At 43.0% G+C, this 22,634-nt stretch overlaps 1 protein-coding gene across 1 annotated transcript in view; it reads right to left on the minus strand.

Annotated features, from left to right (window-relative positions):
- Positions 1 to 22,634, minus strand: part of LOC142826872 (uncharacterized) — a 184,176-nt gene that overhangs the window by 135,492 nt on the left and 26,050 nt on the right. The window lies entirely within an intron of this gene.

Raw genomic sequence — 22,634 nt, forward strand, 5'->3', positions numbered from 1 at the left:
CTGTCTTCTCTGTAGCGTAGACAAGCCTTCGGTAATTCCAGACACAATTCGGGGTGGTAAAATCAGGACAGAAATGGAGTCATGGAAGTTGCACTCTTCCATCTGAAATCAGAATTGGCTTTGTATCTGATCCAGCAATAGATTAAGAAAAACATACCCAAATACATAAAGGATAGTTTTCTTCAACACCCATTTGATTCCTACATTTTAAGCTGAGGACCAAATTTGGAATTCCCTACCTCCTCAAGGTGATTATATCACATATTCCATATTACCAAGCATCAATATTGGATTGCAATGACAAGAACTCTTGAGCCATCTTATAGGCCATTGTATAGGTGAAATTACTGGTTTTCTTTTTTAATTAAAAATTATGAAATCATACTAAATAAACATATAATGTTTTAGTGTTCTAAAAAGTGAAGTCTGTTGCTATTGTGTATTCTGATATTATACTAGTGGAATGCCATATATTCATTACCCATGTTTTTCCATCCCACAATATGTGTCACCCTTTCCTCCAGCTGATCATCTTTCTTAACCTTTTGCTGTTCCCATGGCATCGTGATGAGATTGCTATATAGTAATATTTACTTTTCCCCAGATTATAAAAAGCATCACTCAGACCCATCTGATTTAGGATTAGTTCATGTCTGACTCCTTGCATGGATGCTCAAGGGAAAGTTCAGGGCATTCCTGTGCTTTCAAATTCGCTGCCCACACTTTTCTCTGCACGTAGACAACTCCCTACTAGTGTCGCATGGAAAGAAAGGCAACCCAAAAGGAAGTAGGAAGGGTCAGAAAGATGAAGGGGTGATGGTTTCCCCCACATTGCATTACCCAGCGGGGCTGGCTGATCAAAGAAGGGAACAAATACTGCATCTTCCTAGGTATGCTTCCCGTGAGCATGAGAGAGCTTTACAAGGGATGGTGGCTCCTTGAAGAGCAGTGCATTCTGTGCTCCTACAAACAGCACAATGTTGTATCACCTCCAACACAAGGCAATGAATAGCTGCCAATCTGGCACTTAGCGGTAACTAGGTAAGGGTATGTCTACACTACCCCGCTAGTTCGAACTAGCGGGGTAATGTATGCATACCGCACTTGCTAATGAAGCCCGGGATTTGAATTTCCCGGGCTTCATTAGCATAAGCGGGGAGCCGCCATTTTTAAATCCCCGCTGCTTCGAACCCCGTGTAGCGCGGCTACACGGGGCTCGAACTAGGTAGTTCGGACTAGGGTCCTATTCCGAACTACCGTTACTCCTCGTGAAACGAGGTGTACCGGTAGTTCGGAATAGGCACCCTAGTCCGAACTACCTAGTTCGAGCCCCGTGTAGCCGCGCTACACGGGGTTCGAAGCAGCGGGGATTTAAAAATGGCGGCTCCCCGCTTATGCTAATGAAGCCCGGGAAATTCAAATCCCGGGCTTCATTAGCAAGTGCGGTATGCATACATTACCCTCCTAGTTCGAACTAGGAGGGTAGTGTAGACATACCCTAACTGTCTGAGCTAATTGCTGCTGACATTTTCACAGTATTACTACCTTCTAAAGGTAGATATCATTGTAAGTACTGAACACATGTGCGCCTAACAATATAGAGGCATAGTATCCTCCTTGTGCCTTCTCATAACAACTGTGACTGTTAATATGAGTTCCCAGTATGTGTTAATAGGAGTGGGAATTCCAATCTCTGGGGAAGAGAAGAAAACTCCAAGCAGATAATTTTCACCAAAAACAAGACTCATAAACAGATACCATAATAAGACATAATAAGTTAAAACCAGAAGCATAGTATTTTTGCTTCCAAGAGCTAAATGGGGAGCTTCAGTCCAAATTATTTTGTTGTTCATTAGTTTATTTTCACTATATTGTCAGAATGGGGGAGTGTTCAGAAGAGCTGGATAAACTCATCAACTTTGATGGTTGTGCTTTTCACCAGGTGACATTCATTTACAAACTTACTGTCCTGAAATCTAAGAACACAGTTTGTATTCTTCAGATTTTGAAAAATCATCTGTGTGATAGAGTATGCTTTGAGATACATGTACCTCAGTGTTCCAGAATCCAGCCCTGCATATACAACAGTGTATCTAGAGTAATGTTTCCATTTTGCAAGAAAATTCTAGGAACATATGCCTTCCATATTGCATGTCAGAACAGAGGTGTCATAAAACTGCCAAAGCTGCATGTGGCACTTTTTGACTTGTAAGAAGAAAATTTGGTGTTAATGGATATTATGTGCATTACAGCTTCTGAGCTTGGCAATCTGTTCCCTTATCCTGGGATCACCTACAGCCTCTGCCTTTCTAATAGAATTAGAATGCAGAAATATGGTCTAAGAAAAGACTGAGACAAGGAGTAAAGTCTCCTGAAAGAGGATAACTCTTGCCATCCTTTAATTATGTCAGAATCTGAAAAGAACATGGACACTTTCTATTAGCTTTCCACTTACTGAAGGCAAATAAGAAAAGACAGAGAATAACAATGACCTCTAAAATAGCCTTTTCTTTTGGTAATTTGACAGAATAAATAGAGCAATTAATACAATTCAGGAAGATTCAAAGGACGATCATTTTTCTAAGTGTTATTGACTACTCTGAAGTTCTGAGATCTCTCCTGACTTTATACCAACAATGAGCAATTCCAATATTCAAAGAGGCTTTAGCTCTGATTTTCTGACCATGAAAGATCAGACCTATAATGATGAAGTGTTCTGTTGGATAGTTTCCAATGATGTAGTGAAATCAATTCTCATCGGATCATTTTTAGGTGAGTTAGACAAACCCAAGCTATCATGTCAGACAACAGTAAATGTTATTTGTGCAGGTCACTTTGTGCATGTATAAATTCTACTAAGAAATAGAAGTAATTACCAGATGTTGGAGGGATTACGGATAGATTACATAGGCTTTAAACACACATATCTCCCTGTCTGTGTGACCTTTACTTCTAGTGTGCTTGCTTCTGTTGGGATTTGAGCTGAGAGTTTCAACTCTTTCAAATATATCCCAGTTTTTACGGCTTCTTCTTCCTCTTTTTAAGGTGGGTGAGGTAGGAAGAGAGATTGGTCTGGGAATAGCACTTGCTTTCCCTTCTTTTTTCCCCATAATGCATGACATGCTGCTCACTGAATTAAAGCTAGGTAAGCTTTTCAGAAGCCTGAAGGAATGCGAGAAGCAGCTGGAAGAAGTATGCAGGGATCTCTGTGAGAGCCAGACCCCCTCCACCCGCCCCCCTGGAGATTCTTTATACAGCAGCTTGGGTATTTTTTTCTTTGTTTGGTATAGCTGTTTTAGAAATGTTGACCCCAATTCACTGCAACTCCACTGTGACATAAAGTAGCCCAAATGCCACTTTGAGATCCTGCTCACACAGACCACAGTTGTTGCCAGAGCAGAGAGTCCCAGACCAGAGTTGTTCAACCTGTAGTACTTTTTCTGCCGGTGACAGAGTGGACTAAGCCCTAAGGCTCACTGTTGGATGTCTTGTGGTCTTGTCACACTACATCCCAGAAAAGGGTAGTAGAGAAGACCTCCAAGCAACCTTGAGTGACTGTGTGGGAAGCAGTCAATCAGGGTCTAGTAGACTAAGGCCACGTCTAGACTACGGAGAAGATTGGCACTGTGGAAGTTGTTCTTCTGGCATTTGATTTAGCGGGTCTAGTAAAGGCCTGCTAAATAGAACACTGAGGGCTCCAGCTGTTTTTTACATAGCTGGAATTGTGTACCTTGAGCTGACCTTTAGCTATAATTTAGACACAGCCGAATAGAAGAACTGCAGAACCAGAGTAAGTTCAATGGTGCTTTGTGCTGCCTGCTGTAAATCCACCAGGACAAAGCCCTGAACAAGAGTGAAAAATGTGCTGAAACAACAAAGAAGTAGCCCAGGTAACTGTAGCAGCAATGCAGCTTATTTAAAGGGATGTGGTGGATGGCTTCCATCTATATGGCCATTGGACTAGGAAAGTAGAGGTTGGACCCAGTCCCACCCCTCTGCCCACCAGGGAAATAACCTGGATTTTGATGCACCCCAAGAAAGGAACTGAACTCTTTTAGTGGCTCAGCTGAAGATCTGGGATCAGAGAAGTGAAAAGTTGCTAGGGCAGGAGCCTTGAGGGATGTAGCCCCACATCAGGGCCAGGACTGATTAAAAAGCAGGGATAATTTAAGGGACCCTACCAGGGGCTGAGACACAGTTTGGACCAGGTTACTGTAAGAGGCACTGCTGGACTGACTGAAGAGTGAGCCCCGGCATAAGGCTGCCGATCAAGGGGCCTCACTGAGGGCACTGAAATAGGCCCCTGTTGGCCTTAAACCGCTTTTCTTTTGCCACACAGATTGATTGTGTGTGACTCAACCAGAGGGCTGAGTGACTGATAACCCACCACAAACAGGTAGAGAGAGGGTGTAGGCACTACACACTTGGCCAGTGGGCACTTGAAAGAGATTAGTGTGACCCCGTTATGCTGCTTTACAATATAATTTCATTTTGAGAATAATTAATGTCAGAACTGTCATTCATTCACATTCAGTTCAGTAGTGTTGTAAGTTTTAGTATGACTACTTGGTTACTGCCTTGATTTGCACGGCCTCAAAACACCGGGGCTACGTCTACACTGGCATGATTTTCCGGAAATGCTTTTAACGGAAAACTTTTCCGTTAAAAGCATTTTCGGAAAAGCGCGTCTAGATTGGCAGGATGCTTTTCCGCAAAAGCACTTTTTGCGGAAAAGCGTCCGTGGCCAATCTAGACGCGCTTTTCCGCAAAAAAGCCCTGATCGCCTTTTTCACGATCGGGGCTTTTTTGCAGAAAACAGTACTATGCTGTCTACACTGGCCCTTTTGGGCAAAAGTCTTTCGGAAAAAGACTTTTGCCCGAATGGGAGCAGTATAGTTTTTCCAGAAAAGCACTGATGATTTTACATGAGTTCATCAGTGCTTTTCCAGAAATTCAGGTGGCCAGTATAGACAGCTGGCAAGTTTTTCTGGAAAAGCAGATGATTTTCCGGAAAAACTTGCCAGTCTAGACACAGCCCTGGAGGCAGAGAAGACTGAGTAACCCTGTGACAGAGGACCATTACAGAAATGAAGAGTTAGTTCCCTTCCTAGTTGGAGTGGGTCCTGCTGGGCACAACTTTCCCACAGTTCTGTCCCACTCCTCTAGCATACATGGGTTACATAAGCCATCTATGATGTGAAATACAACATCAAAGCAACACCATAGGGTAGAATTGGAAAATTATATTATTGTAGCCAACTGACATGGCAAAGAGATGCAAGCAGATGGAACGTAAGTTACCAGAGTTGGAATGGGCCAGGACATAGAGTACACAGCCCTAAACAAACGTTAGCCGATGAGATAGAGAGGTGATCAATAGTCTTAGAACTTGATTGAGACCTCTCATAAACACCAGTGGTTGGAATCTTGGTTCAGATCAAAGCAATAGTGTCATTAAGAAATATTGATTTGTTGTTTTAGTGAATCTGACTGTATTCAGTCATCAGAACTGCAGAACCTTCTGCAAAATTGTGTAATACCTGTTCCCATACTTCAGTCCAATACACAGGGACATTTATTTTGAATGAAAACTGACTTTTGCTTCATATTGAACACATTCCTGTTCCCAGGGGTTATATTTTTCAGTTGCCGGAAGTCACTGGAGCATTCAGCAGGCTGTCCAGAAACATGAGTAATCCACTATCATTATCTCTTCTCAAACATCACATCCATCCTTTATCTTTGGGGGAGGGAGAAAGAAACAACATCAATGAATCAAGACCCATTGCCTCTGAGAGCAGATTATAGAAGAATTCAAATGTCCTTGTAAAATTCACAGAATCCTAAATTCACAGGAACAGCAGTAGAAGAGGAAAACTGTTCTACGTCTTGTAGTGAGGAAATGAAAGGTATTGGGAGAGAAAAATGTGCTGTGCGGTGCGAAAACTCTATTTTGATCCTTGATGCTGAACGTCTGCCACATTTTTGTGTGGAATCACCCAGTTTACTGGGAGAATATAGCCTCTTCAGCTCACATGAAGGCTATTCCAGACTCGAGCTGTTGGAATTGGCAGCTGTGAGAACACCCACAGGAAGCATGGGACCCTGGAAGAGCGAGTGGGAGTATATCCTGTGGGGATAGATAAAAAGTCAGAGCAGGGCTATGGGAACCTCTTCAGAACAAGCAAGCGAATATAATTTCACAAGTCCCAACTGTTTGTTTAGGGACTTTTGCTATGTGTTGCTTGTGTTTGGCTTTCACTGAATTTCTATAAATGTTTCTCAGTAAAAGATTAAAGCAGTCAAAACCATGAAGCATTTCTTTATTCCTCTCTTCACTGTGGATGCGGCTGATGGCACAAATTGCCATGCCTTTCTTTTCTGACATTTCAGGATAGAAGAAATTGCCACAGGGCACAGACCGTTGGTCCATCTGTCATTTTGCTCTGTTTCTAAGCAAGAGCAGTTCAGGTAGTGTTACAGTGAAGGTGCCCTCCTTCTTTCATAGTGGAACACACTTTAATAGAGAGATTGTGTCATGGTCTTCCACTCTGCCACTCCCTATAGGTAACAATCCAATTATCCTGGTATCAACTACAGTAGAGGTCCCTAAACTGTGGGAGGCATGCCTCTCCTAAGGGGGTGCAGCATATGGATGTAAAATCCCATTTAATCAGTTAACCAGCTAAACGATATGTTTAATCGGTTATCTGATTAAATGGGGCTGGATGGGGGAACCGGACTGAATGCTGCTGCCCACGGTGTGCTGGGCTCAGCCTTCCGTGAGCTGTTCCAGCTGGGCAGAAGCACCCACACACATGCAATGGGCCGGCAGGACTGGAGCAGCCCCCGCCTGGGGTCAGACCAGATCATAGTTCTCTCTTCTGGCCTTGTACTCTAAGACTCCTTGCATCTTTTTTTCCTCAGAGGTGTTACCAATTCAGAACCCATTCACATGAAAGACTAATTTAAAGCAATTAAAGTGTGCATTGCCATGCCCTTTTGATATTGTTCTCTTTTCAAAAGAGAAATACACTATGGCTGCATCTAGACTAGCAAGTTGCCAGCTAGCTGTCTACACTGGCCGCTTGAATTTGCACAAGAACACTGACAATCTAATGTAAGATTGTCAGTGTTCTTGCGCAAATACTATGATGCTCCTGTTTGGGAAAAAGCCCTCTTGCGCAAATGCTTTTGCGCAAGAGGGCCAGTGTAGACAACTGAGAACCGTTTTGCTCAAACAAGCCCCGATGGCGAAAATGGCGATCGGGGCTTTCTTGCGTCTAGATTGGCATGGACGCTTTTCTGCAAAAAGTGCTTTTGCGGAAAAGGATCCGTGCCAATCTAGACGCTCTTTTCCGCAAATGCTTTTAATGGAAAATCTTATCCGTTAAAAGCATTTGTGGAAAATCATGCCAGTCTAGACACAGCCTATGAATATAGTAGTAGCGTAAGGAAGCAAACTTTTGTCAAGTTTTAATGCACTGTGGAAAATCAGTGACCATCTTCCAAAGCATCTTTTGATTCCCCAAATGCTCATGGGGAAATATTTTGAAGGCATAAATAGAATGCAGATGTTAGAGAATGCATCTTAGAATTCTGCTGAACGTACTACCCTACTGGGAGGCAGCTCTTAGTCTCCAGGGACATTCCTTAGAGAGCCCAGCTGATTGTCTGATATTGAAACAACATGTTCAAGAGACATTCCAAATGAAAGAAAATAGAACAGGGATACTTTCACCAAATATAAATCAGAAGGCTAAAGGGCAGTTTAATCTTCCTTCTTTCTACTCTTTCTTCTCCCCCTCTCCTTCCCCCTCTCCCTCTCCCCTACAAATAGTTCCCCAAGGAAAACTGAGCACAGGGTAAGAGATTGCCAGAAAGGATGACTCGGGCCAGGTCTACCTTAGACCCAGCAGCTCCGCTTAAGGTACGCAACTCTACCTACATAAAATACATAGCTGGAGTCAGCTTACCTTAAGCTGAGCTTGGCAGTGTCCCCACAGCAGGAGGCTGACAGGAGCAAGTGCTCTGACCAGCTTCCCTTACTGCTGGCAAGAGCAGAGGTACCGGACACCAGCAGGGGCATCCTCTGAGTTCAATTTAGCAAGTCTTAACTAGACGCACTAAATCTAACTCCAGAAGATTGATCACAGCAGCATCAATCTTCTGTGGAGTGAAGATGTGGCCTCAGTCACTAGGCATTGTCCCCAAGTGCTTCACAGATAGCTACTGGATGGGAAGTTCACAGCTGTCACCACTACAGTTCTCGCTTTATTAACTTCAATGCCCCATTACTTCTGATTGCTTATCAAGTCTTTACCAATATCATTGTGTCCCAGAGAAGTCTGATTTTAACATTATAGTAACTAATGCCATGGGCAAATAAAAAAAAGATGAGAGACAGCCGAGCCAACCTAAGAGAGTGCAGAGAGCTACAGATAACACAAAAACATTGCTTAAAAGATTATTTTATCATCAATTAAAAACTACTACCATATATTTAAAGTGACTAGCTGACATTCCAAAAGATGTTCCATGAACTGAAGTGCCTTGGTGAATGATATATGAATAGATGGTATGAAAGCAACTGTGCAATGCAGAGTTTATTGATTTGTTTCTTTTTATAACATCCTTTTTCTTTCAGCTTGCTTTATGTTCCAAAAAGTTCGACAATCCCCGGGATGCACATATGTCTATGGGCAGGTCTGCTGGGAATGGCATACAGTATATGCTTCTTTAGTACTGTATGTTTACATTCAAAACTGGAAAAGTCCTCTGTAAAAAAACAGATAATTTTCCCTCTATGTAGACAAGCTCAGATAAAGACCTGTAGAAGATCATGAAATATGAATCAAGTCATCACAACTGTAAACAAAATATTTCATGGGAAATGTGAACTAGCCCTTCCTTACACATACACAGAAGACACAAACCCAGCTGCAGGGGATAAAACAGGAGGGATAAACTGAGAACAGGTCTATATTATTATTTTTCCTTTTAGGATTCATCAGCTGTATCATCCATAGTGGCTACAGGAAAAATACCTACTGTCGCTAATCTTAAACTGCAGAAGAGGAGGTCAGGTCAGTGGGTGTAGCTGTTCTATTATGTTTCTAAAACACTGCATGCCACATAACAATACCTTGGAGTCTAGGCCTGCTTCTTCTGTGACTTAAATTAATGCAAATTAGTGATTCCCCTCAAATCAATGGAGTCATCCTGACATAAAACCATGCAAGAAAAAAAATGAGAATTTTTATCTCTAAAGCCACAGTTAAATGTTACAGAATGATTAAAACTACTCCCCACAGCAGTAAACACAGTTCCCTTATTTCCCATCCATTTAAGGACTTGCCCAAGGTTATAGAAGAAATCTATAGCTGAACTAGAAACTGAACTCAGGTCTCCTGTGTCAGAGTCCAGGGCCCTATCTACCAGACAATCCATATTCCTTGGTAAATCCACTTCCTAGAGAATTTCATTATTTCAAAAATTAGTCTCATGCCAATTCAGAACAAAACCCAACATTCTGCAATTCACCTTGAGAGGAGAAAGAGGTATATTTCCAGGCAGTCCACCTGACAAGACCCTGAAAGTCCTAAGGTCTGTTGTAATAATGAGTTCTACAAATTTGCCTTAAATCTGCATTCAGCCATAAGAAGCGAGTCAAAGTTCATAGAATGCCACAATAACCTATAATAACAAATGTTCATGGGAAATGTACAGAATCAAGGCAGACAGACTGAATTAGTACATCCCAAAAGACCTGAAAATATAATCCAGGACTCTGTTAAGATTATTACTAGTAAGTAAGAGAAGCAAAAGACCAGAAATAAATGAACCAAAATTGGCACGTCAGACATTAGCCATAATTAGTAGGTAAAATGGTAAGAATATGGGCTATTTCACCCATCAACCCATCTTGGGGTTCTTAGACTATGTCTACACAGCAGCATTATTTCAGAATAATGTCATTGATGTTATTCTGAAATAACAAAGTCTGTGTCTATACCACAAACATTTATTTCGACATAATGTCAAAATAATGTTGAGCTGGAGGACTCCTTATTTCGACTTCTGTAGCCCTCATTTACAAAGAGTAAGGGAAGTCAGAGGAAGATTGCTCTTTCTTGGACTTCCTGTTGTGTTGACAGCACCAAAAGCTGAAATTAGCTATTTCAACTTAAGCTACGCAATTGACATAGCTCAAGTTGTGTAGCTTATTTCAGCTTTAGCCCTACTGTGTAGACATGCCCTTAAAGAGACTTCACCCTCATGGCTGGCACCCCCACCATCTCCTAGGAGTTCAGGCCTTAATCATACTCGGTATGTCTACATAGTAGCATTATTTCAGAATAACTGACATTATTCCAAAATAACATAGTGCAAGTCTACACTACAAGCCATTCTTTTGAAATAATGTTGAGCTGAAGAACTTCTTACTCAGGGAAGTCAAAGGAAGAGTGTTCTTCCTTCAACTGCCTGCTGTGTAGACAGTGCCAAAAGCCAAATTAAGCTATTTTGACTTCAGCTATGCAATTGCAATCCTTGGATGCTGTGAAGGGAGTGAACAGGTGAGCCTGCACTCTGACCACTCAGATATCAGTTCTCTTTGAGAACTCTGACAGAGGAAATTAGACAGTCAGGCTGGTCAGCTGAGTGGGATACGCTGCCAATTAGCCCATCAGTTGAGGGCTGATAAGGAGGCCAGAAGGAAATCCTATGGGAGAGGAGAGTGGAGGGTTAGGTGAGCTCGATTATACAGAGGCCTCAAGAGAGGAGATCTCTGCTCCCATCTCTTCCCTGAGGAGAGGGCTAAAAAGTGTTGTTGGTGCTGTAAATAGATAGTTGTACGGGAATTGTGGAAACAGTGAAAGGAATTTAAAATAAAGGGCATGGTGAAGGCACAACCACTAGAGGGGAAGAAGAGGATGAGAAGCCACTCCCCGTGACAGATTCATAACCTGGAGAATCTTGATTAGGAATAGAGATTATTTTACCTCAGTACTTGACACTGCTGTGGTGGCTGCTGGAATCCTGTGTCCATTTCTGTGTCTGCAGTTCAAGAAAAATGTTGATAAACTATAAAGGATTCGGAGAAGAGTCACAAGAATGACTAACGGATTAGAAACCATGCCTTATGGTGATGGACTCAAATAACTCAACCCATTTATGTTAACAAAGAGAAGGGCAAGGGGTGACTTGATTACATTCTGTTTGTTCACCTGCATAGAGAATAAATATTTAATTGTGGATTCTTCAGTCTAGCATAGAAAGGTGTATCATGATCCAGCAGCTGAAAGCTGAAGCTAGACAAGTTCAGACTGGAAACAAGGCAAATGCTTTAACAGTGTGGGTAATTAAACATCAGAACAATTTATGAAAGCTCATCCTAAATTTTCCATCACTGACATTTTTTTAATTGGGATTGGATATTTTCCTACGTTATATGCTCTATGAAGTATTTTGGGGAAGTCTATGTCTTATGCTGTAGAGGAGGTTAGACTAGTGGTTCCCAAACTTTTCAGCATCACGCCCCCTTTTTGATTTTTGAGAAACCCTCACGCCCCCCTCGCTCCCAATAGCAGCAAAATTTAGGGGGGAGGATTGACGAGGGGAAGCTGGGTCGCCTTGCGTACCCCCTGGAATTTCTTCACGCTCCCCGAGAGGGGCATGCCCCCAGTTTGGGAACCCAGATGAACACAATGGTGCCTTCTGGCCTAGAAATCTATGAATCTATAATCTATGAATATACACATTTGTAATGCTACCTAGGAAATTGTCAAACAAGGGTTTCTTCTTTCTAGGGTGACCAGACATTCCAATATTAAGGGCTTTGTTTTATATGAACAATTCTATACACCCACTCCTGTGAAAATGTATGTCGTGATTTATGTTGTCTAGTCACCCAGCTTCCCTCTAAATATGGTCACCCGCTAAAAGGAAAAAGAAGTTGTATGCATTGTAGGTGTAATTGTGTCAGTACCAAGATATTTGAGAGATGAGGTGGGTGAGATAATTTTTTTTTATTTAACCAATTTCTTTTGGTGAGAGATACAAGCTTTCAAGCCAAATGGAGTTCTTCTTCAGGTGAAGGAGTACTTTTCTTGAGCAGAAGAAGATCTCCAAGGCTATGTCTACGCTGATTATTTTCAGGAATAAGGGCATTGCGCAAGAGGGTTTTTCTTGCGCAAGAAGGGGCAGTGTAGACAGCTCCTTCTGGCGCAAGAGCCTCTTCTGCAAAAATGGCAGCTCATTAGTTATGCAAATGAGGCTCAGCGATATTCCACGCTGAGCCTCATTTGCATATTTCTCACGCAAGAAGCCACGAGTGTAGACATAGCCCAAGTGGCTTGAAAGTTTCTCTCTCACCACCAGAAGATGGTCAGTCCAATAAAAGATTTTACCTCAACCACTTTGTTTCTTTATTTAATACTTTACATTTCACGTGCTTTGACTGCTTTTCCTCCTGTTCTATATCTTTAATAAAAATTCAGAAAGATTTTTCATGGTGTAAGAGGCTGAGGTCTCTGTGTACCAAACCCAAAGCTTCTTTTAAAATGGTTTAATGTTGGAAAGTGGATGATGTTAACACCTTTGACTCTCTGGGCCCAAATATTGAATCTAAATCAATACAACAGGTCCTTGGCCTCTGGGCAGACCACATAAAGGACTGTCCTGTTCTATATGATGGGCTGTTCCGTCACCGCTGACCACAGAAGCCGAGGCTCCTCAGCAGAGTGCCAGGTGAGCAGGTGAGGCGGAGAATTGGCAAAACACAATGCCGGATTATATCATAAATCTGCCTGGGAGGTAGTTCTCAATCCATGCCTCATTTCCAGGGGAACATTGTAAAAACAGAACCATCTTTGCACAGTGTGTTTCATTTTCCATGAATCAGAAAATTCCAATGAAAACCTGTTCTGTCAGAATTTTGCTGACTAACTCTACTTCCTTTCACACATATTGCAAGCTTTCTCCATGCCCCCAAAGTGCTATATTAAGATGAGTAAAGTACCATTATCACCATTTTGGAAAACTGAAACCCAGTGAGGTCAGGTGGCTTTCCTCTGGTCAAACAGTGGCAGCAGGAATGTGCTTGGTGCCAGTAGCCCTGAAAATAGTCCCTGGGTCCTAAATCCTAGCCCCCTGCTCAATCCACTGGACTTTGACTGCGGTAATATATTTCTACACAGTTAGAGTTGCCGTGAATGTCTGAGTATCATGAATTCCCATCTCTTACGGGTGTGTGTGTAAAAAGGGGTGGAGGCTAGAAAAGAAAAGGCCAGAATTATATTCAGAGGTTTCCATCCTGGGCTGGTAAAAACAATGCACTGTGCTGAGACAAGGTATTATTGTTTGCCTTTAAGTGCACCCTCCCTTTTAAATCTTTTCTTTCTTAATAAAGTATCTGAGGTCATACTATTGTCATTAGGGTTTGGCGAGTGCTCAGCATCTGTCACCGTGGCAGCAGAAGTGTGCATGGTGCCAGTCCTCGTTGTCACGACAGCTGCAGCAGTGTAAGGAGAAGGGCCTTGCAGGATGCAGGACAATACTGGGAAGGAAAAGGAGGGAATCCTCGACCTTGGGCCAGGGCTGGTGGCAGACTATTGAACCCGGTGTGTCTCGGCAAGGCACAAGGAGTAAAAATTCTTGGAAGCTGCAGAGGTTGCAAGAGAAAACAAAAGATTCTATCATGTAGGAAATAGAACAAAATGTGGAGCAAATTGTTTTATTTTCAGAGATAAAACAAGCAGCAACCTTCCACTAGGGTCAGGAGGACTCTGTGTCCTTCATGTTGAGCTGACAGCAGAGAAGAGGGTGGGGAAAAGCAGCATGGATTTGACTGCAGGTAGCAAACTGTTCCACAAAGAAATGGCTTTTTAAACTTAAATGGGAGCTTTTGGAGAAGATTTTCTGTTTAAAAAAAAAAAGAACAATTAAGTCAGGCATTAGAATCTACACAAATAATCTTTATCTAAATAAAATTCTAATGATGTAACATAACAAAAGAAACTGCCTTTAAACCTATAGCTGAGGTACCAGATAGAAGCAAATGAATAAAGTACTACTTAATTTTGCCAAATGGATGGTGACTGCAGTCCAGGCTGAAATAAAAACAATCAATTTTCTTGCTCCCCTTTTACATCATTACTTTGACCTTGTCTAATGGAGCTTTTTCTTAAAATCTCCTGCTCTTCCTATAGCACTAGTGCTGGCAGAAACAGTGCTAAAGTAAGGGTACGTCTACACTAGCCCCCTAGTTCGAACTAGGGAGGCTAATGAGGGTGACCGAAATTGCAAATGAAGCGCGGGATTTAAATATCCCATGCATCATTAACATGTTCACGGCCGGTCGCCATTCCATGAGGTTTAACTGGTAATTTGAGGTAAGAGGTTTATTTCGGAATTGCCCTTGTCTGGCGCTTGTAGACGCGGTCAGTTATTCCGGGCTAGTCAATTTCCAAATTGCGACCGGCCGGGAACATGCTAATGAAGCGCGGGATATTTAAATATCCATTTGCAATTTCGGTCGCCCTCATTAGCCTCCCTAGTTTGAACTAGGGGGCTAGTGTAAACGTACCCTACGAGTTTTACCACTACATCACCTAGACCTGTCTGAGCTAAAACAAGTGAGAAATGTTAAAGCTAAAATATAATGTAGACTAATCTCCCATTGATTTCAATGGCACCAGATCAAGCTCCTGGGGTAAATTTCATCCTTTCATCCTTAGTGTAACTCATGAATTGAACAGGCTTAGAAAAGGATGAATTTGGCCCATATTTTAAACAAAATTCAGTCAGTGGAGCTTTCTCCATACCAGGAACTAATATTTATTTAGTATTTAGGCCTGATCCAGCACATTTATTTTATTTATGGGAGTATAGTCCCTACTCAACTGGATAGTGAGGACAAGGTATGCTCCAATTTGGGACTGCAGCAACAGACCATAAATGTGTTTGTGTTTCCTGGTGTGGATTTGTCAGTTTAATAAATGGCCTACATTGTAGAGTATTTTCTGTCTTCTTTATTTTTATTTGTATGAATGAGGTTTAAGAAAGTGGTCTGGACTAGAAGTTGTCTGGCTACCTCTTTTGTTGCACTGCAATACCATTCACTTTTTAACTGTAGCTTATTATTGTAATAATAGTTCTGTTACACAGTTCCTTTAGTGCCAAAGAATCCCAAAATGTGTTTTTAACTATATGCAATAAGAATCACTTTAACCATCTTGTGGGTATTCCTTTAGGACAGGAAGTGAAGGAGTATTTCATATCCAAGTGAAACTACAAGTGGAATTTTGGGTAGACAGAATGTTATCCAAACTGGAATGTGGCTACAACAGCAGGATTAGCACCCTTGCTATTTTGAAATGTTCTTTGGAATTTTTAATGGCCCCAAGTGGCCAGAACCACAATTTTATGTCTTATCCAATTGAGAGGCACCTCCAACAGCACGCTGTCCCTGAATGCCATGATGATGGAAAACTGGAGGGCGCCAGCTACTGACTCCGTAACACCACACCTGAGATTTTCTTGGAGGCTTCTTATCAAAAGCCTGATTCTGCTGACAGTATCTAACAAAATCGTTGGCCAAGGTGATATTACTAGACTATTTTTGATACTTTTTTATGATATTCTATTCCCTAAGTGACAAAAATAATCCCTTGGAAAAGTGAACTTTATGCAGGTTTTGAGGTCACAAAACTCTAAATCACTGCCTCCATTACAAACAGAGGAAGCAGGGCCAAGAAGTCAGGTGCTTTTGTGACACAAGAGACTCTCACTTTTCAGTAGAAGCATCTAGGTATTTAATTTTTTGTCAGCACCTTGGGCTGCATTATTCTTTGAGCAAATAACAGCTTTCTTTTTTTACATTTTGCAGCTACGAGCCTTCTCTGACATTTTCTTCCCCTCCTCTGCTACTGATCCTCCACCCCTTGAGCCCACTGATAAAAGATTCCCTTTACCTTAAAACAGAGGTGTGAATAACAACAGACTAAGGCTGCAAGGACTGTCACTCACCTTTTACCATCTTGGACTCAGACATTGCCTTTTTCTCCTGATGCAGCTTGTGTGTCACCTGAAACACGGCAAATTAAGCAAGCAGTTCCCCCTACTCTCTGAAGTACTGTACAGTAAGTCATCAGTAACTATCAAGACCCCAGCTTCTACAGTCAGGCAATGAAAGAGGGGCAACCCCAGTTTTGCTGCTGGCAGATGCTGTGGTCTCCTGCACTATTTCCACATGGAACAGGGTAACTTTTGTGTAGATTGTCCCTCTCTGATTATGCTATTTGGAACAAGGAGGCTGTGTCTACATTGGCACCCCTTTCCGGAAAAGGGATGCTAATGTAGACTTCGGAATTGCAAATTCCGTGGGGGATTTAAATATCTCCCGCGGCATTTGCATTTACATGGCTGCCGCTTTTTTCCAGCTTGTGGAGAAGAGCCAGAGAAAAGCGCCAGTCTAGACGTGATTCTCCGGAAAATAAGCCCTTTTCCGGAGGATTTCTTATTCCTACTTTCAAGGAAAGGAATAAGTAGGAATAAGAAATCCTCCAGAAAAGGGCTTATTTTCCGAAGAATCACGTCTAGACTGGCGCTTTTCTCCAGCTTATCCCCAAGCTGGAAAAAAGCGGCAGCCATGTAAATGCAAATGCCGCGGGAGATATTTAAATCCCCCACGGAATATGCAATTCCGAAGTCTACATTAGCATCCCTTTTCTGGAAAGGGGTGCCAATGTAGACACAGGCAGAGTATATTCAATGCTCGTCCAAAACACATGATGCAGTTCAAAAACACAGAAGAATGATATTCATAAGGGAATACCTGGAACTTGTTTAGTCTAGCGTTAGGTATGTTAGGGACACAGACCAGAGAATAAAAAAATTAGAAATGAAACAGGATGGAAAGCTTATGATTCACTCCCCCAGAATGTGAGCTGGTCACTCTACAACCTAGGCTATGTCTAGACTGCAAGCTTCTTTCAGAAGAAGCTATTCCAGAAGTGATCTTCCGGAAAAGCTTATTTCGAATGAGCATCCACACAGCAAAAGTGCAACTGAAAAGCGATGTGCTTTTTCGAAAGATAGCATCCGATCAATGTGGATGCTATCTCGCATTTCAGTTGTGATTAGTCTGGATGGAGTGGCCACCAGGGCACCTGAGTTATTTCCTGGGGGCCTCTTCTTTTGAAAAAACTCCCTCACATGCCTTTTTCTGACAAAGCTTTTTCAGAAAAAAGCTTCTTCCTCATAGAATGAGGTTTCCCACCATCGGAAAAACCCCTCTGTTCTTTCGACTTTCTGTCAAAAGAATTCAATGGCAGTGTGGACGCAAGTATTGTTTTTCCGGGAAAATGACCATTTTTTCTGGAAAAATGACCATTTTTTCCGGAAAAATGGTTCAGTGTAAGCGCACCTCTAGTGCAGCGCAAAAGAGATAAGTAGTTTTATTCAGTCCTAGTATAAGCTAGGTACAATTAATGACTTGGGGCATGTGTGTGGCATGTATTTTTCTAGCAAAGAGATTTGCACAGCACAGAAATCTACTCCTCAGTCCCTTGTATCCTGTTTAATCTCATTTATATTTGGGTTATAGTCCATTTTATACCTTTGTCGTGATAAAACAGAAACAATTCACTTTCTTGACTGCTCATAAAATGTTCTACAAATTTATTCTAGAGAAGAAAAGGAAAAAGTGGGGGAGTGTATGTGGCATTGGCTTTGTGACTGTGGTTTTTATTTCCATAAACCTTAAAGCACAAGAATGCATGAGATATTTACACAGATCTTTCCACAATTCCTGTGGCCTTGGGGAGCATTGCATTTGCATGACTTCACCTCTGTGGCTGGGGTTGTGCTTTCTCAGCAGCATTGCCTGCAACAGAGCGCAATCCTGGCCATTCCAGTGGTTCTTCCTCGCATATCCTATCTCATCATTGCCCATCTGTTACATGCCTTGTTATACCAGCAGTTCTTGTTTTGCTTGCTGCCCAAAAATCCCAGTAAGGGTATGGAGCATTTCCCATAGCTCTTCCAAGTTATTTCTTTTGGAGGTGCAAAAGGTGAAAACCTATTTCAAGTAACAGGAAAAGCTGCTTGTCTTTCACACTGCGATACAAATATTTCACGAGAGGAAAATGATGCTGTTAAAGTTTACCAAAATTACATGAGGCTATCCTTGCCAAAACCATCATGAAAAGTAGAACCGTTAACGCCAACGTATGCCTCAACAACTCTCACTGACCAGTTATGTCCCGTTCTCTTGCACTGATGTAGATGAAGAATCAGATGGAAGTAAAATGACTGAGTGGATTGACCACTGCACTGGGCCTCAAGAGGGTTCTCTTTCTAGGCCTAATTTTGGCTGCTGTGCCTGTCTCCATTTGTAAAATGGGGCTAATAATTCTTACCCTCCTTTGTAGAGTGCTTTGAGGTCTATGGGCGCTATGTACGAACTGGGCATTGCTATCCCCTGAATGAGTGTTTCAGGTCACTCAGCAGGTACTCTGCTTGCCAGTAAAGGAGTTAAAGCTATAACTTCCAAAAGGGAATATAGAATACTTTTCCTGTTTTTCCAGCTGCAATCTTTTTGCTGTTCTACCAAGTATGGAAGCCCAGACTTATTCAGCACTAGTGTGGAAAATCTTTCCAAGCAGCAACAAAAGCTCAGTTATCCTTTGTGAAAGCTTGAGCTGGCTCTCGTGCACTCTACAGCATGGCCAACTTTCTTGAAGTTGTGTTCTAAAGGATGCTGCGTATCTCTTAGGGTATGTCTACACTACAATGTTAGTTCGAACTAACGAATGTTAGTTCGAACTAACATTCATAGCCGCTACACTAGTGCTCCGCTACTTCGAATTTGAATCGAACTAGCGGAGCGCTTAGTTCGAACTAGGAAAACCTCATTTTACGAGGATTAAGCCTAGTTCGAACTTACTAGTTCGAATTAAGGGGTGTGTAGCCCCTTAATTCGAACTAGTGGGAGGCTAGCCCTCCCCAGGTTTCCCTGGTGGCCACTCTGGCCAACACCAGGGAAACTCTATGCCCCCCTCCCGGCCCCGGACCCCTTAAAGGAGCACGGGCTGGCTACGGTGCCCGTGCCAGGTGCAAGCCTGCCAGCACCCAGCCAGCAGACCCTGCACCTGGCATGGCACAGAGCCACCCACCCGATGTCCCCCAGCCCACCCCCTCTTCCCCGGACCAGGCTGGCGGCTCCCGGGAGCTTGCCCTGGACCGCAAGAGGCGGGCACCTTCCTGGGCTAGTGCGGACATCGTGGACCTCGTCCACGATCTCCGCACTAGGCACAGGAAAGTGGCCGTCTAGGGCAGGAGAGCTGCCAGCCTGGCCACCCAGGAGCAGGTGTGCATGAAAATCAAGGGGGTCCACTGAGACCCCCGACCCTGAGCCCTGAGCTTACAATGGCCATCCTGGGTCAGACCAAAGGTCCATCTAGCTCAGTAGCCTGTCTGCCGACAGCGGCCAACCCTAGGGACTCTGGAGGGGATGGACCGAAGACAGTGACCAAGCCATTTGTCTCGTGCCATCCCTCTCCAGCCTTCCACAAACCTTGGGCAGGGACACCACTCCTACCCCCTGGCTAAGACTACTCCAGGGACCCAACCTCCATGACTTGATCTCACTTCCCTTTAACTCTGTTCTAGTTGTAGCCTTCACAGCCTCCTGCAGCAAGGAGTTCCACAGGTTAACTATTTGCTTTGTGAACAACAACAACTTTCTCTTACTAGTTTCAAGCCTGCTACCCATTCCTTTCCTTTGGTGTCCTCTAGTCCTTCTTTATGGGAACTCAGGAAGAACTTTTCTGAATGCACCCTCTCCACCCAACCCCTGCTTTTAGAGACCTCTATCCTATCCCCCCTCCATCTCCTCTTTTCTAAGCTGAACAGTCCCAGTCTCTGTAGCCTCTCTTCATCTGGGACCTGTTCCCAACCCCTGATCATGTTAGTTGCCCTCCCCTCTCCCAGCCTTTCTCTTCCCCTCTCCCACCTCCTTTTCCCAGTCTCCCCCAGTTTTGTTCAATAAAGACAGAGTCAATGTTGGAAGAAACGGTATCTTTATTTTGTACATCAATAAGAAGGGGGGCTAGGGAAGGGTAAGTGGAAGGAGGTGAGGGAGGAATGGGGTACGAGCCCCCGATGGGGAGGACTGAGCTGGCTCTGCGGGCTTCTGGGGGTGGAAGCTCTCCTGCAGCCCCCCGATTGCCCCCTCTCCCCAGATGGCAGCCTGCGGCAAGTGCAGCCGGGCTGATGGCCGAGTGCTGTGATGTGCCCAGTGTGGGTACTCCGGGCAATCCAAGCCAGGACTGCTTTGCAAGCGGGGCACCCCTTAGAACTGTCTGTCCGGGGTGGGGGTCAGGACCCTTTAAGCACAGCCCTCGGCTAGCCTGAGACAGCATCTCCACGCTCTAAGTCCTCCTCTGATGCCCTGCCGGCACTGCTTCCGGCCATCCTTAAGCCCTGTTCAGGGTCCACTCAATGTGGACTTGCTAGTTCGAATTAGCAAAACGCTAATTCGAACTAGTTTTTAGTTCTAGACGCGTTAGTTCGAATTAGCTTAGTTCGAATTAACTAATTTGAACTAAGTTAGTTCGAATTAACGTTGTAGTGTAAACGTACCCTTATCTATTCTGAATGTGCCTATGCAAGATCCAGTCCAGAGACCGGAGTGACACTAGTAGATTCATGCAGGACTTAAAATTGTGGTTATCACAACCAATGTGTAGTGACATGAGGCTGCACCACCCAACCACAGGTAGCTTGTAAAATCAGTTCTCTCAGTCTAGCATTCTGACTCAGTTCTGTTCTCATTTTTGTCAGTGAGTTTTTTGATGTATCTTGGTTTGTTTTCCTTTACTATGAATAATCTTAAACTACTTAATGATGGGCAAAGGGTATTTTAAACTATCATTTTCCAGGGAAAAAGTAGATAGAGGCATTTCAGATGGGAACAGGAAGTTATATTATGGTTCAGCTTGAGACATTTTGGTGACTCCTAGAAAATGTTGAAATTACAGGCTCATGACGTAGCAAGTGTTGAAATACCATATTAGTGCAATACAGTACTTGATGCAATGTGAACTTGTAGTTTCAGCATTTTCTAGGTCTTTTGTAAACACCAAACTTGACCAGAATGAGGCTACGTCCAGACTACGGGTTTCTTTCAGAAGAAGGTTTTTTCGGAAGAGATCTTCGGAAGAGATCTTCTGAAAAAGCTTCTTCTGAAAGAGAGCATCCACACTGCAAAAGTGCATCAAAAAAGTGATCTGAATGGACGCTCTCTTGCATGCAAGCTGTCATTGCTATGGATGAAGTGGCCACTAGGACACCTGTGCTTTTTCCTCTTTCCCCTTCTTCGGAAAGAACTCCCACTTCCCGGTCCACACGCCGTTTTGCAAAAGAACTCTTAAGCAAAAAGGCTTCTTCCTCGTAGAATGAGGATTACCAGCGCCAGGAAAACCCCTCTGTTCTTTTGATTTTCTTGCAGAAGAACACAATTGCAGTGTGGACGTTCCTCAAGTTTTGTCAGAAAAACGGTCATTTTTCAGACAAAACTCTCTAGTGTAGACATACCCTGAGTGAAGCTACCCTAATGTTCTATAAAAATTAGATACTAAAATTAGATACTAAATTAGATAGTATTAGATACTAGTGCAGAATGGAGACCCCGTTTATCACCCAGGATCTGGAACATTGCAAGATATGGACCCAATCATGGTTCCACTTTACTTTGCTACCCACAAATTAGGTTGTCCATCTCAATCCAAGAGTTTTATTGAACAGATTTTTGTTCAGACTGATATAGTTCAGCAGAAACGGGCCAGTACTAAAAAGGTGGAGGAGGAATGGTAATTTCTGGTCTCAGATTTTTTTAATAAATGCAGCCTAATAAAAATAGGAGCAAATGTGCATTGAATCAGAGAAACAAGAGATGGGAAATATCTGCCACGTCATCTAGTCTATCCTCTTAAAATTGCAGAAAATCAGAATAGAAGTGGTACGTGCAAGCAGGCTTTGCACCCTAAAAATGAGCAGTTGTGCATATAATCATATAATTGTGTGTCTCACTTGTGCACAATGTTGTTGTAGCTGTCTTGGTCTCAGGCTATGAGAGACAAGGCGAATGAGATCATATCTTCCTTTGGACCAACTTCTGTTGGTGAGAGAGACCAGCTTTTGAGCTTAGACAGAGCACTTCTTCAGGGCACACACACACTTCTGTACGCACACATTTCTGCCTGCAAATACCCATCTTTGGAGGTACAACAGGTGTATGTTCATTGTTGTCAGAAGAAAGCATCTCTTACCTCCCTTTCTGACATTCTGGCCTTTACCAATTACCTTTCTCAGACACTGGTCTTACTTTGCACTGGTGACTTTTGTTCTATAAAATAAATATACAAGGTTTCTTGCATTTGCGTCTATAGTATCCGGTCCCAACCATTGTCACAGAGGGTATGTCTAGATTATATGCCTCTGCCAACAGAGGTATGTAGATTAGGCTACCCAACCTAGTCCTGTAAACCTCGTTTCACTAGGCATAAGGAATCAGTTGGCAAAGGCTTCCCCAGCCGTCAGATCCGCGTCTAGACTGCCACGCTTTGCCG

The sequence above is a fragment of the Pelodiscus sinensis genome, chromosome 2, assembly GCF_049634645.1.
Source record: "Pelodiscus sinensis isolate JC-2024 chromosome 2, ASM4963464v1, whole genome shotgun sequence".
NCBI lineage: Eukaryota > Metazoa > Chordata > Testudines > Trionychidae > Pelodiscus > Pelodiscus sinensis.